The sequence below is a fragment of the Antennarius striatus genome, chromosome 21, assembly GCF_040054535.1.
Source record: "Antennarius striatus isolate MH-2024 chromosome 21, ASM4005453v1, whole genome shotgun sequence".
NCBI classification, from domain to species: Eukaryota; Metazoa; Chordata; class Actinopteri; order Lophiiformes; family Antennariidae; genus Antennarius; species Antennarius striatus.
The window spans coordinates 15,212,674-15,228,047 of NC_090796.1; the positions used below are offsets into that span (position 1 = coordinate 15,212,674).

The following is a 15,374-nucleotide window of genomic DNA, read 5'->3' on the forward strand; positions in this document are numbered from 1 at the left end:
TTGAAAACGGAATGTGTAGACAAACACAGGCAGGACTTTGGGTAGACGTGGCAACACCTTACACATGGACGTGGGTTCCGTGCAAAGAGCATGGCCATTAGGTCATTTAATATCCTCTGGATAAATTGCTGTGGACACGGATGCCGTCCACACATCAGGAACCAATCAAAGGTCCCTCCTGGTCATGGCAAAGACTTCACCAGGCATGAAGCAGCAACGTTTCCCTGGGGAAATAGCAAAAGGCCAAATAATCACAGACACTCCGCCACTTCCTGCCCTTCATCGGTCTGGAGCAACGCAAAGTGTCTCGGCTTTGCTTGCTTTGAACAAATTAAACAGGAGATTCTCCAGAGGATGACGGGACGGGTTGGCCCGACTCGTGGCAAAATGAGTGACAGCACCGCCGCCGCCACCACCACCAGACTGGGTTTGGCATGTCACGCAACTGTGACCCCCGTCAGACACGCAGTATAGACTGAAACCCTAACCCTGCTGTTTCCACTGGAGTCCAAAGACAACTGGCCCTTGCAGCATGTGGTGCAAGAAAGAAAACCCCGTTCTCATATGGGCACAAAAACAAGTCAGAAACCGAAAGTGGACTTTTCCACAGAAAATACTCTTTGAGTAAAAAAGTCAGGACTCTGTGGGTAGAAACGGAGCCGACTGGGCTCCAGGAATCTGCACAGCGTCGACACAAACTCAACTGACCGGCAGGCGTGGAGGCAGACCCTCGCATGCTGCAGATGAAATTAGATTAGAAGAAGTCATTTGTCTTTTTGCAGGGAGAGTGTGGGGAAAAAAACGGGGGCTGAAGAGGCCATATTGAGCAGGAAGCCTGTAAAGGGGAAGGAGTTCATGCAGGCTAACATCTGTGATATTTCTTCACTTCATACTTGTTCTCCCATCCCCCTTAGCCTTGGGTGCGCCAAATGCTAAGGTGGGGCTTACAAAAACACTGAGAGTGAGGGTATTTTTTGGTTACCACAAGTGTTGTGAGTGTCGATGTGCTCCCTACACTTTCTGGGGATCAAATTATTTTTAAAGCTCAAACAGCTTCAGTTACTCTGCACAAGAAAAGTAGAATGCTAAACGTCCCGACATTTTTTTTTTTAGGCTGGCTAAAAGAAGACATCAGTAAAAATATCAAATGAAGTATATGATGAGAAGTGGAGTTGGATTTATGTTTAGTGCACCGATAAAAAAGACCTAGTAATTAAATGTAGATTTTATCCTGTAAAAAATTGATTTGATTTGATTTTTTGGGTGAAATAGTTGTTTCCTTCCTTTCTTCTCGACATCTAAATGTCTAAATACGTATTTTCTAATGTTTTTATTGATATATTACAGCTCTAAAGAAATAATAAAGTCACACAGGAATGGAGATGTTGCCTGTTTTATCAAACTTAAATGATTTTTCATGTCATCTGAAAAAAATGAATCACTGGGAGCAGACGGTGGAGGGCTAATGGCGCTAACTGACGGCTAACCTGTAATCCATCCATTATGTTGGACGCCTCCCACCGACCACAAGCTGCCTCGGCTTGCTCCGACAGATACCGACAGCTCGTCTTCCTCAGCTGTATTACACACAGGTACACACAGGTACACACACTGTCTCTTATTCACACAGAAGGCTAACAAGCAGTCTGGGCGCTGCTGATTAGAAGGTCTTGATTCTTTTATTTATTTATTTTTTTGTCATCGATGTTGTGTTGAGAGGAGAAAAGGAGTCAAACACCAAAAATAGATTCAGAGGTTGATTCAAGGCCCACTTGGACTAAAAATTTCCAAGTGTGAACTGTAAGTGGAGAGGTGTCAGTTTACCCCGAGCACTGCCGGGGTGCCCTTGAGCAAAGCACCATCTCATTTATAAGCTGCTCATTGGGGCCACTCTTACATGCTTACAGGGCCCCTGTGCGTGCTTGTGTGTGTGTGTGTGTGTGTGTGTGTGTGTGTGTGTGTGTGTGTGTGTGTGTGTGTGTGTCTAACAAGAACTAACTCTAGAGTGGACAAGTAATTTTCTCTACGGGGGAATAAAATTGATTTCTTTGATTTCTTTATTTCAAATTATAATTATTTAAACAGAAAAGTGGAAAATCTTGATTTTTAGAAGTTGGAGAAAAAAAACAACTTTTTAGTTTAGTTTTTGGTTTGAGAGCTTAAACAGTCATAAAAATTGCACTTATTTGTCCCTAAAAACATCCTGTACCCCTCACCCCCCACACACACACACACAACCCCCCGCTGCTGACCCCTTCTCCACCAGCAGACTGGGGTCAGCGTTGGAAAACGACTTCGCTGTTGCTGCCCCCTCGTCCTCGTGTCTGGAAACAAAGTCCGTCTGCAGGCTCAGATGGTGCCTCCTGTCTCCAAGATGAGATCAGCAACCCCCTCCCAATGGTTTAGCCTAACCCCCCCCCCCAACACACACACACACACACACACACACATGCACACACACAAGGGGGGTGTCGAATTTAATAAAGGCTCCCTCAGCCACATGCTAAAAAGGTATGCAAATGTGCAGGTCCTTCTGTTTTCTGACCCCCCCCCACGTCCAACTGACTGGGAGGAGGGAGGAGGAGGGAGTTTTTCACAGGAATGGATTATTTTGTTAGCACTGCTCTTGGGTATTTGATGTGAAAAGCTATTACTATGATTGCGATTAGAATTAATTACATTATGAGCAACAGGAAGTGTGAAAGCGCCGCTTCCTCCTGGAGAGACCAATCAAACCGCCGATAACTCCTCCACAAGATGGAATTAATGGCGCCGCAAAATTGGTAAACCTCGCAGCCGTGGCTGTAATAAAATAATAAGAATGAAAACACGCTTTTATATTTGTCTCCTGCGTCTGGCTGCTCCTCCTCCTCCTCCTCCTCCTCGTCTTCCTCCCCCCAGATATCACTGATCCCTATCTAATACAAAGGGCCCAGCCTTTGCATGGCTACCATGATGACCCGTGCTCACAAGGAGGTGAGAGCTGATCATTTTGTTCCGATGTAGTGAGCCGTGACAGGCAGCAGTGCGGGAGGGAGGAGGAGGAGGAGGAGGAGGAAGAGGAGGAGGAAGGCCTCAGAGGGACCCACCAGAAGCAGCGGAGAGCCCGTCCAGACCGAAGCGACCAGCCTCTCCTGCTGCTTCCTTCCCGTTCTCTTGGCCAGCTGAGCAATCAGGTCACCTCTCTTTCCCGTGTCGCTTCTGGTCAATTGTTCTCCTCCTCCTCTTCCTCCTCTTCCTCCCGGAGCCACAGCCTGCAGCTGTTGCTGCTAATGCTTTTTTTTTTTTTCTTCCCCTCCCTATGATGGGATTTTGTCTCTGCTTGCTTGTTGGTTTCTGCCTCTCTGTCTAAACAAATGCAAACATGGCGAGGGCTCATTTAAACAGGCGCACGCTGCTGAGGAGCTTTCATGTGGGATGCTCAGAGGGGAGGAGGAGGAGGAGGAGGAAGAAGAGGAAGAGGAGGAGGGACCGCTGCTCTCATACAAAAGGATGATATGCAAACTCCCGATTCTGAGCCGTTTCCCCATGTCGCCCTGAAAACACTTTTTGCACCAGCTTCCTTCAAACCTCCATTCATGCTTTCATGCTCCCAATGTTTGTTCTTGACCCGACGCGGGTCGGGACGAAGGGAAGAGAACAGGAAGTACACAAACATGCCCTTTTAAACTCCTCTAATCACCACAAAGAGAGTACATGGAGTTCTACCAGCCCAAACACAAGCAGACGAATCGAGACGCCGCCACGTTAACGAAACCACGCCGATTCCCGCTTCCAGCTGCACAGGAGCCGTCACGATGCTAGCTGACAGCTAATTCCCACTGCAGGATTTAATCCAACACGGTCGAGGAGAAAACTCTTTGCAGAGACGCAGATTAGATCACGTCCCGTCTTGTTCAAAGACCACGAATATTTACATTATTGTCTCAAATGGCATCCCAGTGAGCGCATCGCGCCCCTACCAGGGGCAGAACGGGGCATGCCTGCAGATCTGGCATCCTCCCATCCCTATGAAGAGAGATGAACATGATATTCAACGTTTTGGTTTCTTTTTTTTTCTTCACCTGGTGGTAATGCATCGTAAAAACGCACAAGAAGAAAATGATTCCAGAAGAACGGATCCGTTAAACCCGGGAAAATAAATGACGTCTGCTCGAGACGCAAACTGTTGTCCTGACCTTGAAATATCTGCCACTTATGAAAAGCTGTATTGGTATGAGAGACACCGATTATAGCCCATTTCTAGGCCAGCACGTAATCAGAGTCTAGGTTCCAAATCAATGACCTACTTCAGAGCGCACACACACACACACACACATCCACCGCCGGCGCTGCGAGGCAAACTCTGCTAATGTGGATTCATCCACACGCTATGTTTTGATCTGGATGGAGGTATTTAGAGCCACAAATGATGCCAAACAGGAGTTGGAGCTGCGGCGCTGCTGAGGGTGGGGTGGGGGTAGGAGGGTCGGGAAAGGGTCGCAGGGGTCACCAGAGATAGTAGATTAAGTCTGTTTGAGGTGGGAGCGCTTTTAACCTCACCTTTTTGTATGAAAGGGCACAAAGGTGATGGTGGTTGGAGGGGTCGTCGTTCTTAACCTGTTTGGTTTTTACAGATTTTCCTGCTGAAGTGGAGTCACAGGATTGGTTTGTTTCGCTCTAAAATAAATGATCAATAACAATAAAACTGCAAAAACACGCCAGTAGCATCAAGTCTGTCTTAAAACAGAAGATGCTGGCAGCCAAATAAGCGAGGGATTACTGTATATAAAAAATTATGAAGAAAAATAAAAATCAAGTTTACATCATTTCACTCCACTGCCACAAATACTGGAATCCTAAAATCACTAGTAAAACATTGAAAGCACATAAGATCATGTTACTGTGCAATAAATCAGAATAAAAACATTTAATATAAAAATTATCAGACCGTAGCCGCAATAGCGCCTTGTTTTTCTGGATACTAAGTGCTGATACCGATTGATTAAACGGGTTAATGTCGTTGCTGCTCTTAAAGTTCGGCGCCCCAACTTTTTTGCAAACAATAATTTCTGCAGTGAAGCAACGCTTTTTGGGATGTTTACGCTCTAAACTGTACATTTTAGATCCACCTCTGTTTTTATTGGGTGGTGAATGAAGTGGGCAAACAAACGCTGATTGTTTTAGCCTGTGTGTGTGTGTGTGCGTGCGTGTGTGTGACAGATGCATTCTGCCAGCTGAATAAAAGCATCCACCTAATTGCAGGTGTGTGGTATGTACCTCGGCCTTCTGAACCATCAAAAAGCAGCCTGGGGCTGTTCCACATTTCGACACCCTCCTCCATCTCGGTGTGTGGCGTTTGAGTCTGCTGTTTCTCTGGGGAACATTGATCCGGCATAATGAGTTTTGTTGGGGAAAAAAAAAAAAAAAAAGAAGCTGTGTCTTGTGCCATACTTGTTATCAGGTTTATACAACACAGGAGCCGAATATGAGCCCGTCAGTGAGGAGTAATCCTCCCCACAACCCCCTGTTTGGTTTTTTTCCCCCTCTTCTGCAAAGTAAATCAGGGTTTGTCACTGAATCGGAGCACGAAGCTATTACGCTGAAATGATATATAAACAAATCAATTTTTTATGTTCATGCTTGGCTTCACAAAACTATTCCTGCAGCTCAGAGAAACGTTCGCCGGAGGAGTTCGGCTGAGGACGGCCAAATTAGCGGAACAGTTTGATGGCGGGATCAGTTTTTTTAATCAATGAGAGGTAAACTGGTTTATCCCCCCCTGAATGGATGACTTCCTTTCCCTGAGTGGAGCTACGGCGAGGTTAACTGGGAATATCCTGCCCGACCCCCCGACCGTTCCCCAGTTCCACCACAAACGTGACCTTCTGGATGGAAAAATGTTCCCAAGAATCTGACAGTTTCACATCTGGCTCAAACTTCCAAGTTTCATCAGCATCCATCAGGTGGTTTTTACGTAATCCAGCCAACAAATATCTGAAAACAGACGGCGGTACAGAATGACTAGATAAATCATCTGGAAACAAGACGGCGGCGTTCGGAGCCACCGTCCCGCCCGGGGCGTCGGCGTCTGACAGAGACCTCAAAGCTGCTGGAAAAGCAGAACAAATGGGGATTACAATATTTGAGGAAATAGAGCCTTTCAGCTGACCTACATCCCCCACAGAGACTCCAAATTATAATCCCGGCATACATGAGCAGCTATTGAATTTTTAGATTCACTATCAACACCATGAAATTGTGTTAGATGGCGGCTAAAAAGGAGATTAGCGACAGGAGACACGGAAACATCCGGAGGTTGAAATGTGGGCCGTTTCGTTTTATGCCAGCGCAACACATCCAAACATTTGTCTTCATAGTTTAGATATAAATAGATACAAACTATATATAAACTATGTATAAACTATATATACGCATATTAAACATGAAATGGAGCTAAAACGCACACGGATCCGCTTAGAGCCTCAAACGCAGTCGATCTTTCTTCAGTCTTTAACCGAGTATTTGATCGGAGCATCCATTGAACCCTGACTTTAACACCCCCAATCAATTACAGCACACACTCACACACACACACACACACACATACACACACTTCAATAATGATTTAATGCATTGCCATCCTCCAGCCACTCACGCATTAATGGCTTTAGTTTAACTGCTAAAAAATATGCGTTTCAGTGAGATAAATGGGATTAAAGTGCATTCTGGAACTTGAACTAGGCCTTAATCCGCCTCTGTAAATATATTTTCTCGTCCAGGATGAGACGATCGACAAAGGAGAAGTTAGGTTGAGTCACACACTTCCTTCTGTTTTTCTCTTCCATCTGAAATCAGGAGTAACCGCAAGCGTGAGTCAAAGTCAGAATGAAATACGCTAAATATTACCTCCGTGATGTTCCTTCAGTCCAGCTAAAAAAAAGTGCTCCAAACCCGGTTTTGTTAATAAGGACTTTAGCATTAGCATCTCGTATGTGTAAAAAAAAAAGTGAATTCCTTCACAAACGACTGAGAACTTCTCAGAAGTTTCTTGGATGTTAAAACTTTATGAATCTATGTGAACACGTGGGCCGAACGGCGCCATGGAAGCTTGAGATCCGGAACTGATCTTCTTTTGAGATCTTCTGCAGACGATGTAATTTAAAATTAGCTCCATCTTCCTCTGTCGTTTCGCAGAACGCTGCGATGACGTCTCGCCGTGAAGAAGAAGAAGAAACCTCAGCTAACTTTCCATCTGCATGGAGCCGATCAGAAAAATGACATCCACCTTCTATTTTATGTGAAGTTTATTACGTTTTTCGTGCGGGAATTGGACTTAGCAGTCTCGTTTTGAAAGAGCCTCCTGTGTGCGACGGGGACAAACAAAGACAGTTTATGTTTACGAAGCTCCAGGAAATTCCAGGATGTACACGCTGCCTCTCTGGCACTCAAGAGCCATGTGACTGGAAACACACAGCGGATTGTTTGAACGCTCCCCAGTCGGGAGAGAAATCCGACCGACGTCAGCATCGGCGCTCCGTTCCCACCCGGGTGTCATCGCTCCCACTTTTATCCACTCATATCAATAGATTTTCTCTCAGGGAGCAGTTTAGAGTCTACTTGTACCCGATCTGTTACCTCCTCCTCATTTCTGTTCATTTCCTTCATAACTATATTTTGCTTTTTTTGCTGAAAAACCCACTCTTGTTGTTTATTTACGGATTTCTTCATTACAAAAACACACAACACCTTACTGTTGTTTGTTTTTGACCTATTGTGTCTGAATGCTCCTAAAATCCAATCAAATGTATTCTTAATCTATTTTTAAATTGATCCATCCGTTCTAAAAATTAAAAGGTAAAAATATAAAACCTGACTTAAAGTTAAATGCGATTAAAATGAATAACTTCCATGAATGCAGCTGACTGAACCGGATTGAACTGATTTCAGATTTGGAGCGTTCACACTGACTCTGTTTATCTTATTGTGCCTGAATGCATCATTTAAACCGTTTTCATCAGCCGGAGATCACATTCCCATTCGTCCCAGTGCCGTGTGACCCTTAGAGGTCAGGAGCGACCCGGCGACGAGTGCTACACAACTCTACGTCAGGCTGAAGCTGAACAGCAGCAGCACAGATGTAAACACCGAGAGTCGAGGCTCTAATCTGTACCGCCTCACTTCCTGCTCTAATAAATGTTTAAGCTCATTAACGCAGGTCTCTGTGTGTGTCTTTGTGTCTCCTTTTGTGTGTGCATATCTGTGTGTGTGTGTCAATGTGTGTGTGTCTATGTGCTATACGTTTGCCTGCGATGGGGCTGGAGGCGGAGCTTTAATGTGGTCGCTGGTTTAGGGAGGAGCCTAAAGACAGCACGGGACACAAAAGGACATCACGTGACACGAGGACAGCCTGCCTGTTTGATGCCGCCCCCCCCTGGAATGAAACCTCAGAGTCATGAGAAAAGCCCGGCGTCTCCATCAGAACGCGGCGACAAAGGAGTCAAACACCCCACCCCCACCCCCTCCCCAGATGACGGCGAGCGATGGACGGCTAGAGGCGGAAGACTGCGTCGATTGTGAGGAAGACGACACAAGTCGACCTCCTGGGGTGAATCAGCTGCAGACATGTGACCGGCTGACTCACGGCGGCGCCGGTACCGTACGGGACAGTCAGGCCACGCCCCTTCCTTTCAGCCTCGGGGCTCGGGGAAATATCCGCCCACTCCCCCCTCGGCTGACAGCGATCCGCTCCACGTGCAGCTGTCTAAATATTCCTCCTGTCTCCTGCTCTTCATCGCCTCATTCCTGCTCCTCCTCTCGCCTTTTCTGTCCTCGCCGCTGAGGTCAGGATGGACAACTGTTCCGCCTGGGAATAACTCCTCTGCCGTCCGGATAAAACCGGCCGAGCACCTGTGGCACCAATTACCCCCCCAGCCAATTAGATTACGTCCAAATGGAAATAATATTCTCTACCCAGCAGCCTCTTTCTGCGCGAATCGCCAAACGAAGGCCGCGCTAATCTCATCTCAGGACAAAACAAAGCCGTTAAAAGTCTTGTTTTGACTTCATTAGCGCCTCGCTGTCCCCAGGTGCGTGAATGTTTCACCGCCGTTTACCCGCCGCCGTCGCCATCAGCCATTAGAGGCGGCGCACGAAACAGCTGCTTTGCCTTGATGACTCAATCATCCCTTTCATTGGGATTAACGTCGGGATTAGCATCATCCTCATCGTCCAGTTTTAATCCTGAAACATGAAGTTCCGTTTCTGATGTACGGTCGTTTCCTTCGCCCTGTACCCAATCCTTACCCCCCTCCTCTGGCATCACCTGATTGGTTCCACCATATCTTCTGATTCCTGTTCATCTTCAAGGATCTGGTCTTCAATGTGTCCTCCTAGCAGATCCGCTAAAGAACTGATTCAAGCCTGCCATCGCTGTTATGACCTTTGCTGTTTGCGGACGCGTTACTAATACGGCGTTTAGCAGAAGCGGCGCGGAGTCAAGTCAAACTTGTTGAGTTATATCCTACAACAGAAACGTCTCTCCCGCACGCCAGCAGAGAAACATCCTCCAACGACAAAGAGGAAGCCGACAATGAGGAGGAAGAAAGGCTCCTTAATGAGATCTGATCGCAGACGCGGCTTCAAGGTGGACCATTCACGCCAAGCGCGTCTCAATGCCAAGTGTTCTTTAACGTATTACACCGCGCTGGTAATTAATGCGTTGGCTTGTAGGGCTTTTTCATAATGAGCAGGAAATTGACGCGTTAGCTGAGGAAGGCATGTCAAAGGGGGATACCAGGTGTAGTTTTCCCATCAAAGGAAGCGGCGAGCGCGTCGCCGTTTTTCTTTGTTATGAACTAATGTGAAGACAGGTGAGACGGGCGAGTGGTGCCCTGCTGGTGGTCTTATAGGCGTGTTAAATATGACAAAACGCCACTTGGTGTTTAGGCTACAGCTAGTTAGCTCGTCAGACATCCAGGTCGTTGGGATAGCTCAGGCTCCGCCCCCTTGACCCCGACCCTCAGGCTCCTCCACAAGTGGGAGAGACTTACAAGATTCCTGGGGCGGATATGGGGAGGATATCTGCCAAAAAAACGAGAGGCGCTTCCTTGACGGGTGTCATGTTTATCCACGTCGTTTCTCTGACTAATGGGCTAATTATTCAGCTGTCGCCCCGGAACGTTATCTCACGCTATCGCACGGGAGGAATACCATCCAGGAACATCTCCGCCTCAGATTCCCTCAGTTGGGTTTTATCTAAAAAAAGGTTCCGACAAGAGAAGAGGATCACTCGGAGACGGGACGCAAGCATCTCAGATGTCAGATGCACTCGTTTGCCGGACGTCCACGACGGATCTCTGAGCAACACGGAAACTTCAAGGAATGATGGGAAACATTTTGGTGGAAATAAGCGGAGCGTTGGGTTCTCCAGTTTCCTCTCACCTCCAAAAACACAAAATTTAGCTGAATTGATCGGTTCCAAATTATCCATAAGTGTGAGTGTGTGTACAAGTGGTTGTTGGTCTTTTGTGTGGTGTTGCGATGCGCTGGCGACGCATCTGGGGTGTACCCCGCCTCTTGATTGTAAGTCCTCCAGCAACCCCCGTGATCCACGACAGCGGAAGAAGCGTTTCGTGAAATAAATGAATGAATGAATGAAAGGGTGCAACAACAGCGTCCTCCATCGCCATGGTAACACAACATCCGGGTCAAGTTTTCATTTATTTATAATCTTGAATCCTTGATTGATTAGAAGAACAAAACCCGAGCAGGCCGGAAGCGTTCGTCAAGAAGATCCATTTCCCTTTTTCTTCCTTTCTCCACCTTTAAATCTCCCGCTGTGGGAGCCACGGAGCGCCACCGCCATCGCCGCCGCCGCCCGTTATCAGCTTAGCAGCTTGTCATTCAGGCGTCGGGGTGTTGGGGTTGAATGTTACACTCTCACTTCTCCGCCGTGCGCTTGTTTAATAAAGTACTTCCACTTGACTCGACGCCGCTCAGCGGAACAAGGGAGTTGGGATTGTGCCTGGGTGTGAAGCGGTAATTTGGCCAATCATCAAAACGCCTCCCCCGTTATTACATCCAACAGAACTCTCTTCAGAACTAGAGTTCACTCAGACTGGTGATAATAATCCGTCTAATAGGCTTAAATGTTTTTGAACGTTGATTAAGTGGCAGCCTCTGCTCTCTTTGTTTGCCTGAGCGGGGGCGGGGGGTGGAATCTGGAGGGAGGGGGCAGGGGATTCGAGGCCGGGCCCTCCATCCTTCCTGTTGGGTTACCAGAGGCCTCGCACTTATCAGTTCCAGATCTCACCAGAGCGCAGACAGAAAGAGAGACGGCTGACAGGAAGGGGAGTTCTTTCCTCCCTTGTTTTCCCTTCAGCAAGGTTAACAGAAAGTCAGCATCGCCTCGCGGTTCGACCCGGCAACCTTCAGACATCAGCCAACGCGGAGAAACCCGTCCTTCAACGGGCTTGTCGATCAATTTTAAGTCGCGTTTAAAGGCGCATTCCAACAAAACGGCCTTGTCTTAAAGCACAGAAGAAGATGTATGCCAGTTTTAAATCTCCGGTCTCTCTTTTTTTAATTTAAAAAATATATATATATCGTCAGGCATTTCTGTAGATACCACAGGTTTGCTTTGCATCCGAGCTAAAAGCGTTGGCCGTCACATCAAACCATCTTTATCCTCTCAGCGGTAAGAGCCAAACAATCTGAGCCGTCAGCGAAGCTCTCATGTCGTCTACCCTCTTCCTCTCTCGCCTGCCCCCTCTTTGTCCTACCTCGCTTGACATTTTCCACAATAATCACTTTGCTTTATCCCAACCCGGCTTGTGTGGCGGGCAGATGTTTGCCAGGGCGCCATATTTCTCAGCATTCATACCGCTCTAATCAAGATTAAGCGCTCTTATCTATGCCGTGTGTGTGTCCCAATTCCTAATCCATCAAGTCATAGCTGTGTGTTATAATACTCTGGACAAACCAATTACATTCCCTCTGCACGCCGTAATTCTCCCTTTTAGCCGAACCGCCACATATTGCGTCAGGACGGATTTGGTGGTCGCCGATGAAAGGACGACCTTCTGTCTGAGGGCAAATTCCTCAGCATGTGGGCAAAAGGAACATCAGTGAACGACACGCTTGCGTTATCTTCTTTGCTAATGCAGCACAACGCAACACGCAAACTAGCCGGTAAGAACTCACCTGTGTCGACGTCAGTCCTTGATTCTTCGACCCCCCCACCCATTCACACGCCAGGAGAAACACTTCAGCGCCTCACGCCTTCGGTCCCTAAGAGAAAGTACAAACAAACCCATCAATTATCTCCTCATGATCCATCAACTACCCAAAGAAAGTCAATCATATCTTATTATAAGTGCTGGCCACGCCCCCTTTGTGGCGGGTGGTGGCGGTGACGGATCATCAACACCATCCCGCGTAAAGGAAACGTGTGGCGGTTCAGTTTTCACTGGTTAAAAAAAAAAAAAAAAGCATAAAAATGTTTTAAAGAAGGAGTTCGGTTTAACATTATGTCAGGTTTAAAGACCACCGGGAGCGTAGGAGAGTTCAGTGCTAATGTTTAACAGCAGCTGAGCTGAAATACCTTCAAGTACTAAAAGAAGCCGAGGACGACAAAACGTCTTCGTTTAAGCTTCCTGCATGGGAACTTTAATTTCAGGCCTTTTCAAATGTCAACATTCAGCGAAGGATGTTAGCATCAAATCAACACAAACAGCCTTAGCATGTAGCCTCAAACAGGCTACATGCTACATTTTTTGGGGGGAACTGCTCCCTTAACACCAGCAGCTGCATCCTGTATCATCTCATCGGGCGTCGGCATGGCGACGCCACATGCTAGCCGTCTCTAAGTCATGATTCTGACGTGCAGCTAAAGCTGAAATCTCAAAACGAGGTTTTCGTTCAGCGGGAGGCGCCAAGACACTTTTCCCGCTTCCTTAAAATCATTGCTAGATTTTGAAGCTTGCGTTTCTCCCCTGTTGGAAGCGGCGCTCTCTGAAAAGGGAAAGTGGAGGAGCACCGGGGGCTCGACGGGTCAGGAGAGGAGGAGGAGGAGGAGGAAGGGCTGATGCTGGGCGCCTCCTTTTTAATGCCAGATTCTCCCCAGACACCCCTGTGCTATTCATCAACAGCTTTTCCAGGGCTGTGAAAAATCAATGTGCTCTGCACTGCAAACAGTTCATAATGACGGGGGATGGAGGGGAAAAAAGCTCAACTGCAACAGAATTGATTTGTTTAAGTACAATAACACGGCTCTGCAGCGGCGAGGAGGAGGAGGCTCCAGCGCCAGACAAAGACTGACTGGCAGCACGAAACCACAAGCAGTAATTGACAAACTGCTGGCAAAGTGCAAATCTGAAATACAGAGGCATGTTATCTAATTAAAGTAGTTTTTCTCTGAATTACCCCGACAGAGAAAAATATACTCTCTGTCTCGGAGGACGGCGCCGAGGCCGACCCGAGGAAGAGGGATTCATGAAGACGGAATGAAGCAAAACGTCTCTGTTAGTGATCGGAGGGAAAAATGGAAAGGCATCCCTATAGACAGGAAGTAGGATGACGTAACACACCTGGTGGGTTCCCACAAGACTCCGAGGAAGGAGAGAAACCTGGAAAATTTGGTTCTGATTTTGAAAAAAAAAAAAAAATTTCTTTCTAAAAGTAATGCAACTTTTAACCGATTTCTGCAAAACTTAACGTGGGGAAATTGGGTGTGAACCTCTTTTGACAAGCAAGCTCCGCCCCCTCCACACACACCTATGGGACCAGTTAATGGGTTTCACCTCGGAAGTGAGTAATTTGTGTGATTGCTTGTTAGCTGATGAACATGTATGCAGGAAAGCTTCGCCAGAGACGGATCCCCGCAAGTCCTGGTTTTTGACAATCCCAGTCAGGATGGGTAAATCCTTGAAATAAATGTCCTTAAACTGTAAATTTATAAGTGTGTGATCGGGAAATTGTGGTTGTTTAACAGTTTTTATAAAGTAATAATAAAGGATTCTGATTCTGATTTATGTCATGTTGGTTTCCAGCTTCAGAGCTCCATCGTTTTGTCTCAAGCTGGAGGGATACTTGAAAAACGGACTCTTTCAAAGCTGCAAAATAAGTCTATAAATGCATCACAAACACACACACACACACACACACACCCACACCAGAGTCGCGTGAAGAAAAGTCATACTGTTTTAAAGACAACAGAAAAGGGATTTTAAACCTCCTGATGCAGCACAAAAACACAAACTGTGCGGCGACAGGCGGGACAATGAAAGCGTCCTCCCGCCTCCTTTGAGCCGGCGACCGAGGAGCATTCATCATGGTTATTATTCCTTCAGACGGGCCCGACCCGGTTTAATTGGGTCCTCATGGAGTCAAAATGGGACTCATTCCTCCCCAGTCAGCACCGGTTCCCACAAGCTGCAAGAGGAACTGCAAAAAAAAAAAAACTACAAAAGCCTGCTCACCTGGATCTGGACACAGGCGGGGCCAGGATTCCCAGGAGGCTACGTTAGCATGCTAACTGGTAAATACTCTTTAGAGGCTAGAATAAAAGCATTTTCACGGGTCAGGAACAGAATCACCAGCAAAGCTGAAGAAGCTTCTAATGTAATATCAGCCAATAAAGTGATAAAATCTACCCAAATCTAATAATGAAATAACATAATAAAAGCTATTTATAGTTCAGAGTTAGAGTTATAGACTGGGGTTAGGGTTAAGGGTTAGGGTTAAAGTTGGGGTTAGGGTTATGGTTAGGGGTTGGGGTTAGGGTAAGGTTAGAGTTAGTAATAAACTAACTCTTTATTACTAGAGTTATTAATAAACTAACTCTAACCGATAATTACGTTAGTAGCAATAACTTTTGGCTACTAATGTAATTATCGGTTCAGGACTTTTTTACGTTATTAGGTGTTACTACGTTATTGTTATTGGCTGTTATTATGTTATTGTTATTGGCTGTTATTACGCTATTGGCTGTTATTAAGTTATTGTTATTGGTTATTATTGCGTTTTTGGCTGTCATTACATTATTGTCTGCTATTACGCCACTGGCTGTTATTATGTTATTGTTATTGGTTATTTTGACGTGATTGGCTGTTATTATGTTATGGGCTGTTATTACGTTATTGGCTGTTATTACGTTATTGGCTGTAATGACATTATGGACTGCTATTATGTTATTGGCTCTAACAAAAGCTTTGGGTCGATTGTGTTGAATGTTCTTTTTGCAGACTGAAATTTATTCTGATATAACTCAAACAAAAACAGCGTGAAGTTTTCACCGGCTCTGAAGCGTCTGACCTTAGTTCACCTCCCTCCACGGCGTCCCCTTTCCACTTGGAGTTGGTTCGGCACAGGAATCAAACCTTTAGGCTGTTTCC

General features: G+C 46.4%; 1 protein-coding gene across 2 annotated transcripts in view; it reads right to left on the reverse strand.

Annotated features, from left to right (window-relative positions):
- Positions 1-15,374, reverse strand: part of LOC137588470 (zinc finger MIZ domain-containing protein 1-like) — an 84,274-nt gene that overhangs the window by 49,037 nt on the left and 19,863 nt on the right. For both annotated transcript variants that reach the window (XM_068305581.1, XM_068305580.1), the window contains exon 2: positions 12,184-12,270. The gene's annotated coding sequence lies outside the window, so the exon portion shown is untranslated. The remainder of the gene's footprint in view (positions 1-12,183; positions 12,271-15,374) is intronic.